This window comes from Pteropus vampyrus, unplaced genomic scaffold (assembly GCF_000151845.1).
Source record: "Pteropus vampyrus isolate Shadow unplaced genomic scaffold, Pvam_2.0 Scaffold25, whole genome shotgun sequence".
NCBI lineage: Eukaryota > Metazoa > Chordata > Mammalia > Chiroptera > Pteropodidae > Pteropus > Pteropus vampyrus.
Genome location: NW_011888806.1, coordinates 5,253,074 through 5,259,753, shown reverse-complemented (window position 1 = coordinate 5,259,753; position 6,680 = coordinate 5,253,074). Strand labels below are relative to the sequence as shown.

The 6,680-nt window shown below is 29.6% G+C and overlaps 1 protein-coding gene and 1 pseudogene across 2 annotated transcripts in view; one reads left to right on the top strand and one right to left on the bottom strand.

The window, feature by feature from the left end:
* GRID2 (glutamate ionotropic receptor delta type subunit 2) overlaps positions 1-6,680 on the top strand; it is a 1,302,586-nt gene that overhangs the window by 204,326 nt on the left and 1,091,580 nt on the right. The gene's annotated exons all lie outside the window — the stretch shown is intronic.
* LOC111737338 lies at positions 3,964-4,082 on the bottom strand (annotated as a pseudogene).

Below are 6,680 nucleotides of genomic sequence, written 5' to 3'. Positions count from 1 at the left end.
TTTTTATAAACATTTCTCTTTGTACTATCATGCTTTCCTTCCCTCAAGCGCTGTGATTAATAAAGTGATTAAACTACTGGAAACAACAGTTTTCATTACTTATTTCATAATTGTGGAGATTCCAGGGAATAAATCCTCTACTATCATCTTTGGTACCAATATCATAAACTCCCCGTGCCTTCAGCTATGCCTTAATGTACTAAGAAGGAACTCAAAACAGTTGATTTACATGGATGGAATAAAAGTCATCAAAAGCAAATATGGTCATATGAAAATGACTAAGAGACAAACAAACAAAAAAAGCATTAGACTGCAAATATATCAATTAAACTGATTACCAAAACAAGTGATAAGTGAGACTGCCCTAGAAATCTAAGTATATGTTCCGTAGTACTAGAACTGTCTAGTAAAATTAAAATCCTATAAAAGCTGATAATAGCACTTCTATTTTTTTTTTATCCCAACTGGATGAACAACTACCTATAGAATCATGATGCAATTGAAAAAATGATTTACATAAGTCTTCGTATTGAGACTTGTGTTATTTTTTAACTTTTTCTTTTTTCATATATTTTATTCTCTATGTATATATGAGTACATAATACATATATAGAAATATAATTAAAAGCTTTGCTATTTTAGTTCTTTACTTTAAAAAGTAATTTTTTGCTCAGTTTTTTTCCTCTCATATGCCTATTGTTCTCTATTCTTTCTTCCTCAAATCAAATGGCCCGAGATAAATGGATGACCTCCAGGAATGACTAAGTAGAATAAACAGCTGCTACCATACCATTTTCAAAATTAGACCTGAAGAAAATGTTTCTTTTCTGTTTGTTTCCATAGGAATACTCTAGATGAGCAATTACTATGTCTTTATCAGCCAATGCCTTATATAACATAACACATCCAAGATACACTTACAAAAAAAAAAAAAAAAAATAGGAATACTCAGTGAAAGAGATAGTTTTCCTTCTATAAACAGGCTTGATTTAGCTTCATATTAAATAGATTTAAGCATAAATTTATATTCTTCCTTTTTATACTCTATCATATATAATTTCACTAATAATTATAATATTCTATTTTTAAATATTTTCTATATTTTTCTTGACAATGAAATTTACCAGTTTATTTATTACATTTGAAATGTGGGAGGTTCACGTCACTAATGAACATGAGATTTTATCCCAAGTTATTGTAGAAAGCGTAAGTAATTTATATTCATGCTGGAATCTATTAGATAAGATTATTTTCCACCTAAACTAACAAGTGCTTATTTCATAAAGGGAATAACATTGTTCTGTCTACATCAGGATTAGAGGAGCGTTTTGGTAGATACACTATTATGTTGCACGTGAACTGCAATGAATGTGTCCTTTTAAATACAGTGGTTAAAATGAATTTATAATCAATTCTTGATCATGCTTGTATTTATAACATAGTTTTTTTTTAATGACACTTTTTTTTTGGTAATGAGTGAAAGGATGAATTATTTAGATTTCAAAGTTTTTTATGCAAATAGATTTATTCATATTTCTTCCTGTTGCAATCTGCCCAGAACAAACATGCTATGTTATATGAGTAAATACACTTTAAATGGCTTGTTCTGGATGTAATTCTAAATAGTACTTGTCTTGTGAACAGTGATCATGGTTTGTATTTGCAAACAGTATATTAGCCTTTTCAAAGACCGTCTTGGGATACAAATGGCTTGGCAAACAACCTGCTTTCCAATGAACTTGAAGTGTGTGTATGTGTGTTTATTTGTCTGTATGTGTGTTTTAAAATTGACCTAGATTACTGAGCAAATTATCGCTCATAGATACAAAATGAGATTTCATACCGTATCTTGACAACTTATTAAAAGAATTAGCAACTCTTGCTACATCTCTGTCAGGAAATTCTACCTTCCTACCTTCTGCCTAACCTAAGGCTTTCTGATTATAGTTTTTTTCCTCTGGTCATTTTCTCAGAGATAGTCACCTGATTCTTTTATATAATTATGATTAAATCATTTTACTATTCTGTCTTATTGGTTGATAAATTCATTACTTAACATCGATATTATCTCTAATACTTTAATAATAAATAACTACTGGTGAGCATTTATTGTTACCTCTTTACTCAGCAACTTTTATGTCTTTTCTCATTATTCTTAAAAATAGCTCTTGAGATACAGATTATAATTTGAAACCAAGCCTGTATAACTTCACATGCAGTAATCCTAACAATTATTCTCATTCTTCTAAACTCTTGCCAAGATTCAAATATTTACCAGTTTAGGCATCCCAAATTTCATCATTGTCTGATGAATGTGTATTCGAAATTGAGTATACTGGGATGATTCTTTTTCATCTCACAGATAATATTGTATAGTTCAACAATGTTCTGGAATGAATAATGTGCTCACTGGTCCTGTTTGTTACTTGCAAGAAGAAAATTGCAGGAAATGCACTTAAGTATCTCTTCTCATAAGCAAACATGACTTTTACAAGTCCCACAAAGAAAATGAAGAAGATAAAAGTTGTGTTCATCAAACTTGTCTAACAAAGTTATTTTGAAGATTAAGTAATGTAGACCAAGCACTTGGCATAGTAAATGCTCTATAAATCGCTGTTACTCTACATACTCTATGTGAGGTTACAGATATCACACTTGTCTATTACTGCATTCCTATCCTTAAGCATGGGTTTCAGTACATGAATTGTTCACAAAATTATGTCTGAAATCAACACAGTAAAGAATGAAAGGTTTTGGAATAAAGGAAAGTCAGAGTATGGTGAGTATTTAATCGTTAAAAGTGTTCATTAAGAGATGAGTTTGAATACAACTTTAGGAAATGTGAGTGACGTGAACTGAGAAATACATTCCACAGCAAGGGACTATTATTTATCTATATCTAAGATGATAAAGGGCTTTTTTCTTAAGATGCAGTGTTTATTCAATTTTCTGTTAGACTTGAAGTTAATGAGTACTTACCTTCTTAAATTTATATAAAGTATCTGTTTTTATCTGTACATTCATTAGTATAAAATGGTGCTTTCAATAGTGACTGAATATTAGCAAAGAAGTAAAACATAGTATTTATTCTTATTAAAATACACATTTTCAAGACAGGTATGATATTTTTTCTGACAATATTGATCTAGTATTCCTTAGGTAATTCATTTCACTCATTCATTTAAGCTTTGATTACTTCCAAGATGGTATTTCGTAATTATAATCATAGACAAGTTATGATTTTAGTTTCCCTATTTATTTGGTTATTTACATTGCAGATAGAAAAATAACTTCTGATTGGTAATATTATGCTTAAAGAATCTTATTAATCACTACAAATTTAATGATTGTCATCACTACCAGTTTAATCACTGTTAGGATATCTGATGTTCTTTTTGAATGATTCAGGCAAATTTCTGTGAGAATAAATGAGAACAACTTTATAAATAATTTTAATGGATTGCAGTCAGAACCTGCCCCACAACTTAAAGACCTAAGAGTAGAAAATTATTTCTTTCTTAAAAACAATTTGCTGTGCATTGTAATTTAGTATGATAAAATTAGAATGCAAAAATATGAATGTGCTATATATGATCGCATGGAAGTTTATGAAGTCATAATTGACCAGTTTTTCTGCTTCTTTTAATAGTAACTGGTTAGGATGTAATTACATTTTTTCATACCTCATTATTTAACTTTAATTTAGAATATCATAACTAATAAGATTCAGGTTAATTTCCTCTCTTAGCTTTAAATTACTATGTCTATAATCCTTTAAATCATAGTCTAAATATCTTTCTATTCTTTTTAAAGTACGTATTTTGAACTTTAATGCAGATATTTTTTAATGTTTTTTTATTTTTTTTTATTTTTATTTTTTAGATGAGGCAACCCTTGGTTGACCTCATAGATTGCAAAGACCTTGTCAGCTTACAATTCTTTATTTTTTATTTCTTTCTTTTACGCCTACAGCACCTGGTCTTCCTAGGTGGTCTCTCATTCAAGTACTAACCAGGCCCAACCCTTCTTAGCTTCCGAGATCAGATGGGATCGGGCTTGTTCAGGATAGCATGGCTGTAGACTAATGAAGACTTGTTTTAACCAAAAGATATTGCGTTTCAGTATAGTAGACTATTTGCGTGAATATTCATATTTCAGGGATTTTTTTCAGATTTGCACTTCATAACTATTTTTATATCAGTGAAAAATTCAGAGAACTAGATATTTCATAAACGGTAATGGCATAGCTACAAGAAATCTCTTCTACATCAAAATATCAATTGTGGCATATGTAGAAATAGTGAAAACAATAATATCAGCTACAGTACTATAGGAAGACATTGAGAATCACTATTAATGTCTGGAAATGGACTCCTTTGAGAAGTAGTAAATTCTTCATTAAAGAAGATGTTCAAACATTAACTAGATGAACCACTCTCAGGGATATCAGAAGAGCTTCAAAAATTGGCTAATTTAATTGTATGTCTAACCAATCATTGAATTTTTCTGTGATCCTGTAAAATGAAAAGAAATATTGCTACAAATTATTATATATTCAAGTGTATGAGTTAAAATACTACTGATTTACACATTATAAAATGTTACTAACACAAATAGTAGTGAGAAAATCAAGAAAATTTAGTCTTTTTATACAATGACTATTTTTAACCTGAGTATAATGACTTTGTCGCTGGTAAAAAAAATAGAAATAAGGAGGTATTTTCACTGTTTTATTAGGATCAGACATAACTCATCTCATATAAACCTCTTTCTCATTCTTAAAACAACAGTATTTTAAAGGTTTAAAACCATTAAAGAAAGTTTGAAGTTTTGGGGAGGAAGATAATGGGAGAGACTGGGCTTGACAAAGATTTTGTTAAATTATATTGTCATCTTAAATCTACTTCATTTACTTTAAAATGTTTTGCTCTTTAATTTGATTGTACTTCAGTAAAATTACAATGTGTGTATTATTTGCTTTGGGAAATTGTACTCTCAAGTCAGACAAGCATAGGTGCAGATTCATTCCTTAGTAGGGTGACTGAGCAAGGAAGTCTTCTAAGCCTGAATTTTCTCATTTGTATAATGAGAATTACAATTCTTCCGTAATAGGGTAGTTGTAAGAATTCATTAAGATAATGTCTCTCCAACCCAAAGAGTTTCTGGTAAACGACAAGCCCTCATAATTGTTTTCTATTACTTACTTTCTGTTTGTGTCCTCTTTTTCACTTCCGTCCATATAGGCTTTTGTGAAAGTCTTGACTTGAGACAAATATGTCTATTAAAAAGATAAAAGCTTAGAATTTTTAAAATGCAAAGTAATTTGTTGGAAATAACTTCCTAGGGAAAAACAAGACAAAAACTGTTCAAGTATCATTTGTTACATTTATCTTGTTTGTCCAGGTTGCCTATAAATAAAGGTATCCTTTGGTCTCTGTTCTATTGGCTGGTCTTTCAAGCTAACAGTTTGATATTTTGGATGGATGCATTAGAAAAGCAGTTTTTATCATGCCATTAAATTCTTGAAATTTGTTGTCATATTTTTAACGATATGTTTGGTAAATTAAAGTGTTGCAATATATAAAGAAAAGAAAGAGAAAAATCAATTTTATTGGAATTCCCACTGCTTTTTTATAAATGGCTAGCTAAATGTTTATTCAGTGAAGTTTCCTAGTATTTAATTAAACCGAATCTTTTTCTTTTATTTTGGAGTGTAGGAAATCTCTGATTTTCTGTCAAAATTATGAATAGGAATACAGGGCTTTTTCATAAACTTGAACACAGTTTGGTGCAAAGATAGATATTTATCCCTGCCAAGAACAGTTTTTGACAATTTTACTTAATTTTTGACTCAGAAATTTCTACTTAGTGTTGTTAAAATAGAGAAATAACGGACTATTCCATAAAAATAATAGTTTTATCTAGTTATCGCTTTTATATACAGTTAATCACAAGCTGATATTTAAAACAAAATGTCTAAAACTAGGTTGGATCTTTAACAGTATAGTTAGCCATGAACTGGACCTCGCATTTCAAACAGGTTTCTCTGTGTAAAAAGTAAAGAAATGAAGTAAGAAAATATTTTAACAATTGATCTTTGACATGCCCTGAAATTTTCTAGAGAAGTTATAATCATTACCTTTAAGTAATAATTTGTTGGTCAAAGAAATCAAGAAATATTTGTTAGAAAAAGATGGAAAATAAAATCACATGAACACTCTAACTTTTTTATATTTGAAAGCTTTTAGACGTGTGGATTTTCCATTGATATAATTAATAGTATCCAATCCACTCAATATGTTCTATAGTCACGTTCACAACAATTCATATTATTATGGAAGACAGTAAGAACTAAAGGCTATTAATTAATATGAGTGCTCAGGAAGAAAACAAACACTTTTTAAAATTGGAAGTAAAGGGAAATTTTCATGATAATTACAAGAGGAAACTATGTTTACATCAATGTACGGGAGTGTCTTGAATGTGCTCAGAGAAACAGCATTGCCTGTCATCTTCACTGAGATGTTGAGAAGATAATTAAAGTTTAGGATACATTGAAAATGCTAAGATGACATAAATACTAAATTACTAATAAACTAACAATCAGAAGGCAGTGATCAATTATAGTATGTGCAGACTTTCTTCTTGTAATAATCATTTTTGCCTATCTATGGAATTTT